Source organism: Melospiza georgiana, chromosome 6 (assembly GCF_028018845.1).
Source record: "Melospiza georgiana isolate bMelGeo1 chromosome 6, bMelGeo1.pri, whole genome shotgun sequence".
NCBI classification, from domain to species: domain Eukaryota; kingdom Metazoa; phylum Chordata; class Aves; order Passeriformes; family Passerellidae; genus Melospiza; species Melospiza georgiana.
This window is the reverse complement of record NC_080435.1, coordinates 24501499-24519779: the sequence shown is the minus strand read 5'-3', so window position 1 is coordinate 24519779 and position 18281 is coordinate 24501499. Positions and strand designations below refer to the sequence as shown.

Below are 18281 nucleotides of genomic sequence, written 5' to 3'. Positions count from 1 at the left end.
CCTGCCCCAGGGCAGATTTAGAAGTGTTTCCTGAATCACAGAAAAGAGCCAGAAGCTTCACTCAGTGCCTCCTTGAATACTGAACACGCCACTGGTCTGCACCAGATCTCATTCTTGGGCTCCAAGGGAGTGATGTGCCACAGAGATGTGCAGAAAAGGCAGATTGTGCAGCTCCTGGGGCTGAGGTGTGCTGAGGGGGTGCTGCAGAGCATGGGGGGCTCTCAGGTGTGTCTGCAGAGGAGCAGGTGGCCCCTTGCCCTACAGCCCCCAGTGGAACAGACAGGCACCACCCTGCCCTTGCACATGCTCCAAATGTGTCCTGCAGCAGGCTGGGTGTGCACCAGGGATTCCAGACACACACATGTCCAAACCTGCCCTATAATAACGTTTCTTTCAACGGGCAGCAGACTTACATTAATATATATTAGTTTCTGTAACTAACTCGAGTAGAGATGTAAGTGACATTTGCTCCCTGAAGTGAAATTACACATTTATATACATCCTATCTCTTCTCCTGTCTCATTTTTTCACAACAGCTCAGCTGTCACATTCTCTCTTTCACTCCAGAATGAAAGGAAATAGATCTTCTGGGTTTAACAATGAGAAGGCAAAAATAAAAAAAGCCCAAGAACAAGCTAATGTCAGCAGCAGGGCACTGAGCTCAGTTTAGGGATCAAAAAGTCCAGACACAAGACTGGATTGTTCTTTTCCAGTTTGCTTTTGATAGCTCCTCAATCCTTCACTAAGTTACCCTGCAGGAAAATGGGTGGTAATATACAAAGATTTTATCTTTTTTGTTTGTTTTACAATTGAAAAATAGAAGGCCAAAATTTTAGGTAATATTCTAATGTAATTCTGCCACCTCATACCTACACAGACTCAAAAGCAGCTTGGAATCTAGACTTCCTAAAGTCTGATATTTCTGCTCTTTTGGTCTTGGCTGTTGACTTTTTAAAATAAAAGTCCAGCACTGTGCTGTACAGGACAGAAGCATCCTACTGTATCTCCACTAAACAACTACAAATCCGTAAGAGGAAACACAAAATACTCCTAATTTTCTTTGCACTTACATCGGTTGGAATAAACCAAAAGCATGAAAAAACAACACTTCTAATGTCATTAAAATATGGTGATGAGTAAACCAACTTGAACAAAGGGAATTAATTGTCTGGATGACTTTTTGTGTTCACACAATCCGGATGAATAATTTATAGGGAAGATTTCTAAGTTACCAAGAATAGATTTTATTTCATCCACAGTTTGGAGATAACACCAACACAGTTACTCTCTGAACTATTAGGAGTTGCTAAATTAGAAGTATTGATTATTATGAGAGACAAAAATGTAACCAAATTTCTTTATTCAACTGGAAAACCACATGGGGTTCCTTCCCCACTAGGATGGATGACCTCAGCTTTTAGAGCTTAGAGAATCACAGAACATTCAGAGTTGGAAGGGACCCAGCAGGATCAGAGTCCAACTCCTGAGTGAGTGACACATCCAAGGGTCAAACTCACATCCCTGGTGTTACTGAGCACCATGCTCTGACCAACTGAGGCCATCTCAGGATCTCTTCATCATCTTCAACCCCCCAACCTCATCCCCATCTGCAGAATCCAGCTGCGCTTCCCCTCACACCCATCCTAAACCCCACCTCGCCAGTCCCTTTACAAACTCTGCAGCTTGTGCCCACCAAAGAGAGTAATACCTTTTCTTCACTGGGGCAGCAAGGAAGGGGATTTCACTTGCATGAGTCCCTGAGAAGAGTGTCAGACAACATAATACTGTGCTAACACCACCTTTGCCTTTCCTCAGAGTTATCTACACCATTACCACTCCCTCTGCAGGGATCACATGCACCCCAGTCCCTGAGTCAGATCACCTTTCTCACCCAGCTAATGAGAGAACTGGAAATTAACTGGAGAAAACTGGCTGCATAATCGATCTGACTTCCTTTAAAGCCACTAAAGATCAAAGAGGGGAAGGTAAAACTCTTTGATCAGGCTGGCAAAAGGGGCAGGACTGTTCTGGCAGACAGCAAGGCACAGCTTTAGAAACTCACTCCAGTGAGGAAACTGCACTGCCAGGCCTTAGCACAGCTCTGCTTTCCTCTGATCCCCCTGCAGCTTTTTCTACTCTGCATCTAGCATGGTATGAACACAGTGTAAAATAACCTCAAGCAATATGTGCAATTCCATATGGTACAGATCCAAACAGGAGTGATGAAATCTCCTCAAACCCTACTCCTAAGAAATATTCATGCCCTTAAATTCCTTTATTCTTACCAAAGGCATAAGCATGTGATTGATTAAAATACAATGATTTCTGAAGGATTAATTAAGAAGGCACACAAAGGTGCAAATAAAGGAAAATTTCTAATAAAGATCCAATTTTTAAAAATCTATATTAACATTTGTTCAAATACATGCTTCCTTTCATGACATCTGAACTGGTGACTCAAGACTGGCTATGAAGGTACATTCCAGATTATTTCTGCAGCACCCCACATCCTGTGAATTAGCAGGACTTAAAATTATTTTAGGTTTATATAAGTGGAGGCACTGCAACACAAATCCCATGGTTTGCAGCATACTTTGTTGTCATGACTCATTTTATTACTGCTCTGTCAGCAGCAAACTGCTCTTCCAAGAAATCAACTTTGTGATTTCAAAAACTGGTACTATACTTAGGACCTTGATTAAATGAGAATAATTCCTCTCTATTGTGATCAACCAACCAAGATGATAATAGCAAGAACCTTAAGAGACTGAAAAATTTCTTCACTTATAGAATTTCAAAATATATGCATATTAACACACATGCCTCAACCTCTCATGAAGTATACCAAAAAGAATAGTTAGATTAACATGAAGCTACAGTTTCAAGTAACATATTACAGTTCACTTTAAAAAGTGTTTGTGAAAATTTGGAGATAATTAACAAGTTCAATCAGTTCTGCTTTTGGGTCTTAAATCTAACAGTGGTATTAATATATTGTCCCAAAGAGTTAAATTCTCACCAGATTAAAATCAGTGCAGTTAAATCTCTTTCTGACTGAAGAAGAGGGAAGAAAGAGTCAATTCCCCTGTAGTCAATGGAGTCAAATTGGGGTAAATGAAAAAAAAAAACAAAACATTTTCTTGTGTTTGTGCAGGTACAAAAAAGTCTTCATCACTTTAACACTAGCAGAAAATGTTCAAGTGCCTTGATGCTGGGAAAATTAGATATCTTCAGAAAAGTCAGGGAATTCTCCTTTAAATCCATCTCCAAAGATGATTACAGCCATTAAATGGATGGAGAAACAAGGAAAGAAAACCAACGCCAAATAATTCCAGACCACCGTGCCTCCTTTCTCACCTTTGATTTGTAAAATTAAAACATTTTTAGCAGGCAGGTGTGAAGGAGGGCCCAAAACCTGACTGACAGCTAGTCCCTTCACACCATGGTGCAATGAGGGGAAGGGGCTGTGATGGCCTGGGGCATTTAAAGAGGGCCCTACTCCCATCCACTGCTCAGCACAAGAGGGAGAACAAACATCACCTTGTTCAACAACTCCAGAGTGCTCCGAGTAGCACAATCAACGACAGCACAGCAAAGGTTGGGTTTGGAGAATATGGAGTTATGCAGCTGCTTCTCCATTGCCTAGGTGACCTCAGATTTCCATAAAACCCTGCTCCAGATTTCTTCCACTCTAGCCAGGGGAAATTCAATATATTCTGGAGAAATAATTCTGACCTGGCTAAAAAAATCCATTTACATCATTCAGTGACACTGGAACAGCTGGACAAAGGAAGGTGGACAAGTGGATGTTTTACTGCAGGTGCAGTGAGCAGCAGGCTGGGGCTGTCTGCAGGGAAGAAAATACTGAGAAACAGCATGGAATATCAGAGCAATAGACAGGAAGGAAAAAATAATAGCTAACCTTTATAGCTATCCTTCAGCATCAGTCAGGGACTTTGCTAGAAACACTCCTGCCAGATTAGTTACTGCAACACCCTCAGCCACCAGCCTCCAAAATGGCTAGTTCACTGAATACATTTACAATGAATAATAATCAACTTCTCAGCTTCTTATGACTTGGGTTTTCATGCCTAAATCATGTATCACATTAATTCAAACACATTTTTACTGTTAAAGGGGCTTAGAAGTGAGGATCAGTGCAAACACAAAACAACACAGATATAAGAAGTGATACTGATGGCTGGTTTGAGTAAGTGAAATATTAGTAAGTGATACTACTGAAAAGCACAAAAGTATTCTATTATACTAGTGGGCTCCTTCTTTCCCACTGGAAACTCTAATGAAAACTGATTTTTTGGTTTTGTTTATGTTTTAAGTCTCACAACACAAGAAACCACACTTCCAAAGTCTTCCCTCAATTCAGATGCATTATACTAGCTCCCCTTTTAAATGCTAAGTGTCATTATGGTTCTGGCTGAGCTTATTTTACTGAAGGATTTTTGAGCAACAAACCAGGCAGACAAGTAAAAGCAGAAAGTTAAAAGAATCAAAGCTTTAGAGGAGTCAAAGAGCGGTCCTGGTGAATCTGCAATTTTCTGGTGCATCATTCTGCATCAGATGAGTAATCCATCGTTTGGGATGGCTTCCAAGAATGGACCATCTGCTCTCAGCATGACCACGCTCCTGGAAGCTGCACAGAATCTTTAACCTTCTCCTTGACAGCTCTGGAGAGATATAATAATAAGGTTTCTAGAAAGAACAAAGCCAATAAATTGTAAGCTGCTTTGCCTGAAATACCATCTCTTCACAGGTTCAGTGCATCTAACTTGCATTAGTGGCCTTCTGCCATACATAAGTGGCATTTGACACAGAGAAAACAAATTATACTGACTGGAGAGAATGGGATTTTTAGCCATGAGATCACAAGGCTAAAACAATAAAATCACACATAAGTGATTGAGGGAATTTGCATATGCACAGTTTCTGAATTCTTCCTAATTTCACGCACATGGCCTGTCACAAACGCCTCAAAGAACAGCAAGGAACCTCAGAGTGAAAAACCCCCACATCTATCCCCCTGCCCTGAGTGCAAGGAAGGCTACAGGACAAAAGCCCCTAACCCTAATGCTCCTGCAAGGCAGCTCCAGGGAAGGGGCCAGACCTCAAAGAGGAAAACAAACAAGCCAGTCACTTCTTATGAGCTGTCCTGCACTGTCAAATCCAGGCAGCTGGCTAAAGACACAGGAAATCAAACTCCCATATCAACAAACAGAGGAGGTGATGCTGTTCCCATAACCCCGGCCACAGCTCCACATCCTCCCCTCTGCCAGCACGGGCATTCACCTGACATCAAAGCAGCCAAGCCTAAGAAACTAAATGAGGATTCAGGTTTTTACTCAAGAGGAAAAAACCCTCACGGAGGAGTCTCTAGCCAGGAGGAAAAAGAGCAATTTCAACATTTTTGTCAGCAGCTGCCAGCAGGTCACCTCGGCTGTATTTTAACAATACACCTAAGGGTTGTCTCTTACACAGCTGAAGGCTGCAGACAAGGATAAGAGCCTGTGGTTTCTAGCTGTGGGGCAAGGAAAACCAAGTAGTTGAAGAGGAGAAGGCTCAACTGCCCCCCCCTTTAGTATTAAGGGTATACCTGGTATCTTTACTGCTTCACCTCAACACCAGCTGGGTTTGAGAGCCCCTGAATGGGTGGATCTCACAGCACCAGAGCAGCACACTCCATATAAAGCTCACAAAGCCAAGTAGAAGTGGACTACAAGAAAGCATCTATTCACAGAGGGTTTTTTAGAAGAGGCCCAACTATTTTCTGAACTACAAGAAACTTTGGTCATCAGCATTCCAAAATGAGAGAGAACAATCCATATTTCTAAGGCTAAGTGTGCCCTTCAGCATGCAGTTATAAAGCCAAAGGCAATGCCCATGTTTTGCTCACATTTTGCAACTTCCAAGTGGCACACAAGATCACTGGACCAAAACGTGCAAGATCACAGTTGCCTTTCATCAAGTCAGACAAAGCACATACAAAGCGTCCTCAATTATTTCAGCTGCAACTGTAAAGACTGAGGTTGAAAGAAGCAATTGCAGCATCACACTTCTCCTGCTAAAGGTAGCAGCTGTCACACTTCAGGACCCCAGAGAGGTGATGCTGCCAGGCAGGGCTGCATCCAGCCCCTGGTCTGCTCCTGGCCATTGACACAAACCTTCCACTGCGCAGCTCCAGGCAAAGTGATTGGAAATGGTTTCCTCCACAGCTGAAGTGGAAGCTTGCATCCTCCTGACTACAACACAATTAGGACAAAAAATATTTCCAGAACAGCCTTCTCATAATTTTCCTGAAGTTACAGGGGTAGGAGATGCCCCTTCTGCCAAAGGGAGAAGGGAAGCAGCAGAGCACAGCACAGGGTGTAGGGGCACATGTGCGAAAAGGAGCTCTAACTGCAGGAATCTGGGCTGTAAGGATGAGAAGACAATGGCAGGGATGGAATAAGGGCAAGATGTGCTCCAGGACAGACATCCAGCTACTGCAGAAATGGAGTGGAAGAGAAGGGAGCAAGCACTGAATTATCCATGTATGAAATCAGGTGCTGAAGCAGCAGCAATATGTGCACAGGTGGGATTTAGAGCTGCAGTTAGAGAGAAGATGGAGAAAAACCACAGCCTTTATTTTTAGGGAGTTTAATAGAATCATACAGAACATTCCTTCTTTGACTCTTGTGTCACAAAGAGAAAAGAAGAGCTGGTCCCCTTTGTGCCTCCACAGTGTTTCAGTCAGGGCAGCATTTCTCCTGACCAGCCACAGCAGTGTCACTCAGTGTCCAGCTCCAAGGACCCTAAAGTCTCAGTCCTTGCTGCCAGTCCTTGTTCCAAATCATCAGTAATTGTACATCTCAACTATGGCTCAGTACTCTTGCAAAATCCAGTATTTTAGGCGTTAAAGGAAAAAAAAAGGAATTATTTGACATGAGAGAGGAAAAATTCAACATTGACCTTTGAAAACATACCTAGCCTGCACATCACTCTCCCTTCCCTCTTTCACAGTCAATTTCCAATAAGTAGCTTTGGAGCTGCCAGATAAATTTCTCCTCTGGAAGGAGAACAGGTCACCAGGCTCCCCAAGGTCCCAGCTCTCCTCCCCTATTGCTATCAGGGCTCCCTTTAGAGGCAACACATCCTGCTCTGATTAAAATATTGCCTACACAAGTCTTATACCAGCCTCAGTCTGCCAAATGCAAAAGACCGGCTCCTGATTTGTAGCAAAGAAAATGAGAGGAGGAGGGAGTTAAGAGCTGAAGAGAAAAAAAAGCAAAATAATGAGGGGATAGAGAAATAACAAATACTCAGCTCTTGAGCTGAAGGTCTATCCTTCATACCTATAAGCACTGACCCTCAAAGATAATTCATTATCTTAGGAATCTAAAATCCTATTTTCCATTTTAAAAATGCTTTGTTGTCTTAAAACCAAAGGTTCTCCATTCCTGGATTAATCTCAAGCTACAAGGATTAGCTTATCACAGAATCAGGCATGATCCGTGTACACAGCTGCATCCTTTCCAAAGCACAGCAGAAGACAAAAAGGACACAATGAATATGCAGAAACCCTGTTTACTGTTATGAGCAATCATCTTATTTGCCCTTCCTTTTGTTACATATAATATTAACACATTTTTTGTGCTCTTCTACACTGCTGAGTCTTGATTAATCAATCTTGTAAAAACTTGTCTTCAGTGACTCATCATCTGCTTCTACCTTTTGAACTCTACTGAAAGCATCCTGATCACAAAATAAAAAAATTCAGTACAGAATACATTAGTGCCTCCAAACTGTGAGGGAAAAACCCACAAAGAGACCCATTTTGGATCACTGCAGCTCCAAGGTCTACATGATTCACATGTGGAAGCGAGCAACCACCCCCTCACAGGCAAGGGCTCAAAATTGTTACTGTAAGTACCAGCAGTGATCATTTAATGCTTTGGATTATTGCACAGCAGCTTTACAGCACATTAGTTACTACTGCTACACAGCTGGTGGTTTGTTTTCTGAAGGACCACAGCTGACTATTTCCTTTACTCTTTTCCTCTTCATAGATAAACCATCAGAAAGTAACAATAAATTATATCTCACTAGGTAATAAATTCCCTACAAATTTTAATGGAAACTACCAGCCTTAAAGCCATGCTCATACTGAAAGCAACACTAAGAATACAACAAATTGCTGGGGTTTTGGGTTTTTTTTTCCAAGACCCCAAATATTTTGCATCCATTGGTGTTCAAGCGCTACAGACTCTACTGCATCCAAGGATATTCCTAGCAAGGGAAACACCACCTAATCAATGCTTTCTCTCAGTGCTTCTCCTCGCAGCTGAACAAGAGCACATGGTGCAGGTGGCTATTGATATTGTGCTCCCAACACCACCTCTGCTCCAGCCCTGGTAGCTGCCCTCAGTGGGTAACTCGGCATTGCCAGCCCCAGCAGCGCTGCTCCCCTGGCAGCGTTCCCGTGGCAGGGGAACAAACGCGCTCCTGCTCCATGTGTTCCCCAGCCAGGATGCCAATCTTTGGACACCAGCCTTTGGCACCAGGCCACGTGGATGGCTTCTGCTGTTCCTCTGCCTTGTGGGTTTCAATAGCAAGAGACTGTGAACTGCAAAATCACAATACTGGTATCGACTGAAGGAAAAAACACAGGTCCACCTCACAGCAGGGAAATAACCTCAGCTTTAGAGGAGACCTTAGAGAGAAGAACATCAGGGGGAGAAAAAAGGAAATCGGAATATAAAACTAGAGAAATAAATGTAACTTACCACCCAAACCACACACTTGAAGTAAATGGAGACACACATTGCTGCATCATCTTAAAGAATATAAGCGTGGCTTACATCCCACATTTGTGGAACAGAGTGAAGGCCTTGCAGGTTTAGCATGCCTTCAGAGCTGGGAAATAACTACCCAAAACGCCCTAAAAGAGCTGTGACATCTGTCTTCTCAGCAGTTCCCAAGGTGGTCCCCACAAGCAGGCGTTATTTCCTGAACAGAAAAGTCTCCCACTTCTTCCCACTATCCAGCATTTATGCCCACACTCCAGGGATACACAGTACACGCTCTGGGTACACGATTCCCCCAGATCTACCTCACCCATCTACAGCTACGGTTTGTTACCTGCATTTAAAGGATGTTAATTTACAGAAATGCATGTAATTCAGGCTGGATTTGTTACCTTTCCCAGCGCATCCAGGCACAGACACAAAGAGAAGAGTAACCTTTCTTGGACAAGCAGCATGTCAGCAGTCACAGAGCCTGCTACACCCCGATACGATCCTGTGCACAAATAACAACAGTCTGTGCCTGTCTGGCACATTTACCCACAGAAATCTGGCATATGTTTTACTGTGAATAATTAGGAGAAACAGACAGAACTCTCTTATTTCAAGGTAGCTTTTGTTACAGCTCCATTCCTGCAGACTTTTAAAATGAGGGTAAGATGACAAGATATGAAACTATCAAAATGTAATTGAGCAAGAGGCTGAAACAGATGAGTGGGTAGGAATTGGCGTAAATAAAGCCTCCACACAAGCTAAAGAAAACCAAACAAAGCAGATACCAAACTGTACTTTGGAAATCTGTTCATCTGTACAGGCATGGATGGCTATTTCACAGTTTCTCCCTGCTTTCTTCCTAAAGCAGTTCAGATCCTGAAGCTTTATAACATAACCTGAATCTGGGTTCGATATTACATATGCAAATCCTGATATAAATAAAGACAGTTTTTGAAACATACATTATTGGTTTTCCTTTTTAGCAAAGGATTTTTAGGTGAAGAAACTTTTCCAAGGACAGAAGAAAATCCACTCAAAACCTTAAGGAATATGCCTGATCTCCTATTTGGTTACTTTAGTGTTGAGTCTCCTCATTACAGATGCAGCTTCTGCTATATTTAGAACCTTGACAATTTTTTTTTTTTTTTTAAATAAACCCTAAGAACACACCAGATTTCCCCCCAGGGCAGAACTAGGAGCCTGCTGTTACCAAGCTCATACCCTGCACAGCACACAGGACTGCTGTGAGTCCCAATTTTGAAATGCTAACAGAAAGCCCTCCGGATGCTCCATTGGTGTGCCAGTTGAGGTCTTTTTGTTTGGTTGTTGTTGGCTTTGTTACCTTTCTTTAAAAATAACATTACAGTCTCGCGTGGTAGCCTTGGAAATAGTGAAATACTGTGATACACACATGCTATGAAACATTGTTTTCCAAAACCTGGCATGGGCAAGGCTTTTTCTGGCACAAAGTAACCAAGGGTGTTGGAGAAACCCTCAGCTGCTGATTCCTGCTCCTCCCATGCTTGGAGCATCAGCGTTCGGGCAGCCAGGCTGAGAACAAAGCCCAGCCCTCTGTGTCCCCAGAGGGTGGCGTGTGCCCACGCCCAGGGGTGGCAGCCAGCCCAGCAGAGCAGCATCCTGCCCAGTGCCGGCCACAGCAGCAGCACGGGCCCTGCCGTGCCTGGACACCTTCCCTTGGAAATTCAGGCATTGGTTTCAGAGACGCTTCACTTGCACTGAAAAACACTTCCACGCATAGGCTGGGGAAAAAAAAAATAAATTAAAGTCTTGTTTGCCCAAATGGGCCTGTGGTGTCATTCTTGCAGAGGGATTCAAAACTAGCATAGAGACACAAACAACATCTGACCAGGACCAACCACAATAACCACAGCCCCGTAGAAAGCAATTTGATTAGGCTGATTCAACTGAGAGAAGTTGCGATAGGAGCCACACAACTTGGACAAAAAATACATGAGGCTTCTGCATATCACACTTTTCTACACCATATGTTTTGTTCCAGGCAATTTTTAACAGGATAGTCACCAGTGCTGCAAGATCTGAATTTGGGAAGGGTTTAATCATCCCGTTCTGAACATCTATGATGGTAGTGATGAGTTACATGAATCAGGGTTGGTGTCTAATCAGCATAATTAATCTCATTCAGTGATTAACCCGAAGAGGAAAGAGCTCCTTTAGGCACAGGTAAAACAGCACATGAGTCATTACTTGGCAGTGACAGTAGAGTTTAAAAATGCAATTTGTGCTTAGTTGGAAGGCTCACACTCAGTCTAAAGAGGAAACAGATTATTAAGTGCTAGGACAGAAACTTGAAGCAGTCTTTCCCCAACCACCAGAAACCAAGACAGCACTGCCACTAAAAGCTCTGCTAATTTGTGAACTACTAGAAAGTGTTTTGGGGACACAAGTACCAAACACTGACACAGGCCAGCTCTGTTCCAAGTAATACAGGCAAGGACTCTGCAGGTGGTTTTACACATCATGCTGCAGTTCAAGCCTTGGTCATTGGTCCCTCACATGGAATTACTATAAAAATGCTCTCATTAATATCCACACAAAAAATCATGTCTTTCACAGTGCCAGGATCCATTCCAGAAGTGTCTGATTTATCCTAAGCAGTGCTCCTGGATTCTTCATACAGAAATTTCAGAAATCCCTCATGCAGCTTCAAAGCTGTATGCCCTAGAACACAGTCCAGTTCCAGCACAACACCACCACCAACATTGCCATCTATTCCTATAAATTAGGGTAGCAAAAGCTGGCACAGCCACCAGAGGAAGCAGCCTGCCCTTACTAACATAGTGGTGTATTTGTTGCTACCCTCACATCTTTGTTTTCTGCACCATGTGGCTAAAAAAGCAAACTGGATGAATTGACCAAGGGAAAAAAATACAGCATTTTGAGGGTAAAGAAGGTTACTTTAAAGTTTATGTGCACTTAGAGTATATATGAAATTTCACAGTTTGTTCCAGAAAAATGAGAAACTGTTGGAAGAAAAAATAAAAAAGGTAAGACAGGTCACATCTGACACCTGAGAGTTGTCCAGCCCCAATTTCAAGTGGCTGCTTGCCAAGTGAGGCAACAGCTGTGGCATCTGGAAACACACATTAGCAGGGAAAGGTGCCCAGTGCTTCCTCACATCATCATGCCATGCACAGCCTTAGCAGCCTGCCTGTACATTTAACAGCCATAGAAATAATTGACTCACAAGTAGTGATTTATCCCCTTTCACCTGATGAGGAGTCAATGGAGCTCAGCAGCAGCAACCAGCAAACTTTGGATAAAAGTATTTACACCTATCACTGTCTCACTGCTTTCCTGGTGGCAATAAGGCATCTTCTGTTTCATCTTCAGAGCACTAATATCCATCACATCTCATTTTTATTTCTTACCTTCCTTTAGGGCAGACACAAACATTGAAACTCCTATATAAGCCACTATCACACAGCATGCAGCTGAAGAGAGAACTCTCCCCATTTTATTCAGATCAATACCAATTACTGCTCCTGTTACAATTAAATCACATCTTGATCAACTCTTCATTCAGGAATGTGCTCAGCACATTCCTCAGACCTCTCTGCTGAGGTGCATAAACACTACTGGATAAAGCAGTAGGGAGGGAAGGGAGGAATAAAATCTGCTGAAGGTTCTGCTGGCCATTACCAGGAGTCACAGCAGCTGCACACCCCCATTAGGTAACACCCCATGTGTTCTTAGATGCTGCACATGAAAATGTCAAGAGCTGTTCCAGATTTCCTACATAACTCCAAAGGAGAGATGTTCAAGTTTTTTAACATGCACCTGAAGTCTCAGCCCTCAATTTCATTTTCCCCCACAGCTGTGAAATTACTACTGAAAACTGACAAGGTTTTGGGAAATAACACAAAAACATTTAAAGGACAGTTCAGGGAAGGTAAAGGGTCTGTAACAGCTAAAAGCTCTGAGTGTGTATGACTCAGAGGCACCCATACTGAGAGCACCTCTGCTCTATGGGGTGGTTTGGAAGCACTTTCCTTTTAGCTGAGAGCATGCAGCTCTGCCTGCCCTTGCAGGGAAACAGCCAGAGCTGGACCAGAACTGGTCTGGGGCACTTTATTCATAAACTCAAGAGTACAGGGGATCAGAACTGGCCTTGTGCTCACACAAAAGAAGCAGGGGAGTGTGAACAGGAGCCCATGGCAGGCATGAGGATAAAGCCAAAGCACCAGCACTGGCACTGATAAACAGCAACCCAAAGGGCTCCTAGCAAGACAGGCTGTAGTCAGGGTGCAGAGACCACAGCATAGCCCCCAAAAAACTGTGCAGTACCTCTAAACATCATCCTCTGTCTCTGGAGATAATCCTGATGGGCAGTTTCACTGCAGCTGGTGCAGTATCACTGGAAAATCTCTAGATAAAGACATGAACAAACCCATTCTGGGCACCCCCACCCCCTGCAGCTCTCGTGTTCCTCATTTATGTACTTGACATTTTTCAGCTCTTCAGACAGGGATTTTTAAAATTCTTATTTCTGTTTTGCATTTTCTTGTTTTATTGATGGGAGATGAGGGGAAAGATGATAGCAGTAATGAAAGTTTAAAAATCCCCACACCAGTTCCAGAGAACCAAGGAAAATTGGAGCCTCTCTGTTTTTATCATCATTATCCTCTCAGTAGGTGAGAGAATTCACTCTTCAAGGAGGACTGTGAAAAGATACAGCTCCCAACTGGTTGTACAGAGTCTTGAAACCCTAAAGATGATTTTTAAAACAACAGCCAAAGGACATGGAGAAGCAAAGCAGCAGGACCTGCTGCAGGGGACAAGTATGAAGAAAGATGATTATTCCAGCTCAGAAAAAAATAAAGAGATTAACTGTCAAAGGGGAAAAAATAAAGAGTCACTCTTAACTCATGCAAGGCCGTGTCAGAGAGCAAAAGCCATTTAACACATTTTCAAGTGACTGTGCAAGAGACAGTGGTGGATTCCAGGCTCCATGATTTATAGCAAGGCTCAGAGGATGAACAGACACTGATGGTGAAAGGCAGATCCAACACCAGGATTTCTTCTTATTGCCTTTGATTGCAGCCCAAAACACAATGCATGCCCAAGCACTCCTTTTTGTTTGTGGGGTTTTTTGTCTGGTTTGGTGGTTTTTAGGTATTTGCAAGAAAAGCACAACGCCAAAGGTACAAATCAGGAACGCGTGCCTCTGATATGCTATCTTGAAGCCTCAAAAAGTTATTTTAAACTGACTGAGATTTGAATGCTAGCAATTAGACAAGAAGCAGATGCCTCACTACAAGCAAGAGCAATAAGTGTAAGAACAATTACCATTTTGTGAGATAGAGTGCAATGCACACCAGGAAAAAGCATTTTTAATTTGTCAGAGCTAATATTTATCCAAGTTGACAAATAATTTACTTGGTTGATTACAAACTTCTGGAGCCTTGGGTTGAATCTGCACACAGCACAAAGCTCCCTTCAGCAGCAAAAGAACCTTCAGTGTCAACTAACAAATGGAAGCAAATTCAAAACCACAACAAAAGATTTGAACAAGAAGCACACCATAGTAGAAGGGTTTGTTCTTCCCCCATATGAACCCGCTCAATAATCTCCACACTCACCATAAAAAAAAATGATAACCAGACAACATGGCTTTCTTCTGAAGGATTTCTCAAATTTTCTGATAACATTCAGCCACATGCAATCAAGAGACTATCAACACTGATCTGATCTTGCCTGCACAAGGCTGTAATTTGTGCTGTTTGTCTTCTGGGTATTACCTACTGTCAGCACAGAACAGCTTCAGGTTTAAAATTACCGGCCTCGTTTAGTCTCTGGGCTGTGAATGCAGACAGGCCAGTTATATCACAGTACAACAGCAGTAATAATAGCTGTAATGGCTAATATGCATTTAATTTTAGATTAAAGCAGGACATGACAAATACAAGTGAAAAGGTTCCTGCCCTACTGAGAGCATTTGCACACCAGCATTGCTTGGGGCTGTTATTGCACGTGCACAGTTTTGCCTCAAACACAACTAGAGATGAAGGTGTTGGGTTTCTGTCACTGATGTTTCCAAGCCAAGTTTTACCTTTTCTAGTGGAGCACACTAATTAATCTAGCATGTATTATGCACACACCTTCCTTTTAGAACCAAACTGCAGCAATGCATAAACAATTTTTTCTTTGTCCTATGGTTCCCTATCCCTGTATAAATCCCCCCCAAGTTCTGAGTCCCACTAATTACTGTTACCTTATGGATTTGTGTAGAACATTAATGAATCCTGTCATCAAAACCACAACCAAACAGCTGGGGCAATGACAACAATAGCTTAAATCACTTATTGTCAATTTTCCACTTCATTGGATTTGATAGCACAAGGCAGAGGCAACCCTCTGAAACCAAGCAGGGTCATGCAGGTGCAAGTCCACACTGAACACAACATATGCAGAGGTCATACAACTTAGCTTGTCCCATTCCTTCCCAATTTGACACAAGCTGTTGTACGGTTTTCTTATCCTCATTAAAAAAAAAAATAAATTATCACCTTCAATTTCTGCAGCACCTTGAACAATTGTAGCTCATCAGACATCATGTATCTAAATGTTTTCAAGAGTGCATTCAGAGGTATTAAAACTGGAGAACATGTTTGGAGATAGCACATGCATCACAGGCTATTCACAGACCAGAGGACAGCATGCACTATTTTCCACATGTACTTCACAAAAAGGTTAATTGTGCAATGTATTTTCAATATCATTCCTGGGTTTAGCCTATTTGCTACCTCCACCAAATCAAGTAAAACAAAGTAACACATATGAAAATTACTGTTCACTCCCTTTAAAGCTGCATTGAGTTCATTCCCCTTAAGGTGAAACAGGTGTATCTAGGTCAGCATGCTTCTTTTGATGAATATACTCAAAGTTCAACCAACCTTTGCAAGTCTGCAACATAAAATTCTACAAATATCCACATGTTTTCTTAAAAAGCCATTTTATAAAGAAAAAAAAAATCCCCACTCACACTTACTGCAGAATGTCACAGGTTCAGCAGTTCAACTAATTCCTTCCGTGTCTACTTGACTTGAAGATTTTAACACACACATGCACATCATGTAATTGTAGGTACAATACTTCCCCTTATTATTTAATCCCCTGAAGCTATAACTGAAAAATGCTAATATTACCTTGCATGCTTGAAGCAGCTTGTTAAAGAAAGGCAATTTTCTCATGTGTCAAAAGATTCCAGCCCCATGAGATCCTCTGGTTAATTCATAAAGTAATTTAATCATAATTAAAGCAAAATTGCATCTTACCCAACCATCACGTTTTGCAAGACAGATTTAGCAAAAAAATAGAGTTTACACTGCCAGCAGGAATAGGGAAAAGGCACATTACAGGAGATGGGGGAATTGAATGGGAGAGGCTGTCAGCTCTTCCAGAAGAAACAGAGAACCTCAGAGGGTCCAGGCTGTCCCCATCTCCCAGCGAGCTCATGGCTAGATGGGCCCCTCTCATCTGTACAAGACAGATGACTTATCTGGCATGAAATGAAAATTAATAATTATTAACTTGGGGAACTCACTCACCCCCAATTAATCACAGGGAGCCCAAAGCACAGCTTTGTCTGTTCCCCCTAGAGAGCAGCCAGAAACAAGGTGGGCACTTTGCTTTCTGATGGGTTATATCCAGCCACAGAAGCAACCACATCCCCAAGGATGACATTAACATCTGAATAACCGGAATTGGACCCAGGACCTAATGCCAGTTTCCTGGGTGGGGTGAATCACAAATAAATACAGCATGCAAGACAGCAAGCCTCTGCACTAAACCACAACATCTCATGAAGGAAAACAGAATAAGCTTTTTGTGACTAAATGTTGTGTTCTTTTGTTGCCATTTTGGGGGGTTTTAAATTACTGAAAACTGACTTGTATTTCAAATACAATAACTAGCTAAAATCTTGTTTACAGAAAATGTCAGGAGTCAGAACATCTACATTTAAACTGCCACATTACTGAAAATTATGGTGTTTTCCTCACCAGTAGCTACAGAAGACTGAAACCTCAAAACTACATTAGAATCCAATGAACGCAGATTCAAATGGAACACCCAGAAAGATACAGGCTAGATAGGGAAATTCTGTCTAATTCTAATGCACACACTGCAGGTGGGGGGGGAGGGAACCCACAAAAAGCCCCAAATAAATACAGAAACAAAAATAAGAACCAATAGAAAACTGCTGTCTTACCTCACTCACACAAAAGAACAGCAGCCATGCCAGATGGAGCCAAACTTTACATCAATAATAGCATGTCCTTTCCAGAGGAGCAGCAGCACAGGCAAAACTGTATTATATTCCAAGATTCAACATTTGTTAAAGCTTGATTTCGCCAATTTTTTTTTGCAAGAACCCAAGTCTCAAACCACAAAGCTTCCTCCTGGGAAAAGCCAAAGCCACGCTTTCCCCATGGCTGCACCCGCGTCAGATGAACAAAGCTTTCCGAGAGCACTGATGAGACAAAAAGATCTGAACAAGAAACCCATCGGCCTCTTGGGACCATCTCCTCAGGGATGCTCATGACAGAGGCCTCCCACACCTCAGTATTTTTAAAGCCTTCCCACAGACCTAGTTTATGCACCCAAACCTCCCATTTAGTGATACTCATTTTCCTAGACCCACAGACAGCCCTCACCTTGCCAGAAACACCTACAGCACCACAACAAAGACTTTAATTCTCTGCTAAGACTCACATCCAGCTTTGGACATCCATTTTTTAGTTCCTCTGCCCCTTGTTCCTGGCTCATACAAGATGAAGGAATGGTGGCGGTTTAGAAGGGGTTGTGTTCTTTCCAAACTGGTGCCTTTAGATTCCCAAGGCACTCTCTACAGAAGCAACACCAATTCAAGATAACAGGGCTTCAAACTGCAGAGGAGCCTTCCAGACACCCAAGAAAAGCTTGTGCTTTGGATATCTCACTGTTTCATCAAGAATAGGATGCATTTCTGACTTTCCTTCTGACAACTCAGTGCTGCATTCCACAAACACCGAGAACTTGGAAGGTGTAGTCCACAAAGAACAACCATGGAAGAATAATACAGGATACTCTCACACTACACACAGACTGTGACACTTATGAAATGGGCCAAAATGAAAACACCTTTCACACTTTCCATTATTTTTAAATTTAAAAAAATCCACAAATTATTTTTTTGAGAATCATTGTTATGATTCAGAAACATTATTTACTCAGAGGTCTTGTTCTTCTTGAAGACTTCAATATAAATCATTACTTTCAACTGTATCAACTCCATTAAGCTATTTCAACTGTAATTTTTAAAGTCTTGAATAGAAGGCCAGTGAGCATTAAAATAACTGGGTTTAATTTTAAGTTATTCAAGTCTTGCTTAATTTTTACTGCAAGGTTCACAGAGCTTGTTTCAGAGATAGTTGGTATCTTGAAAACAAATCTAAAGTACTTAGATATTAA

General features: G+C 42.2%; 1 protein-coding gene across 1 annotated transcript in view; it reads right to left on the bottom strand.

The window, feature by feature from the left end:
* NAV2 (neuron navigator 2) overlaps window positions 1-18281 on the bottom strand; it is a 368440-nt gene that overhangs the window by 312479 nt on the left and 37680 nt on the right. The gene's annotated exons all lie outside the window — the stretch shown is intronic.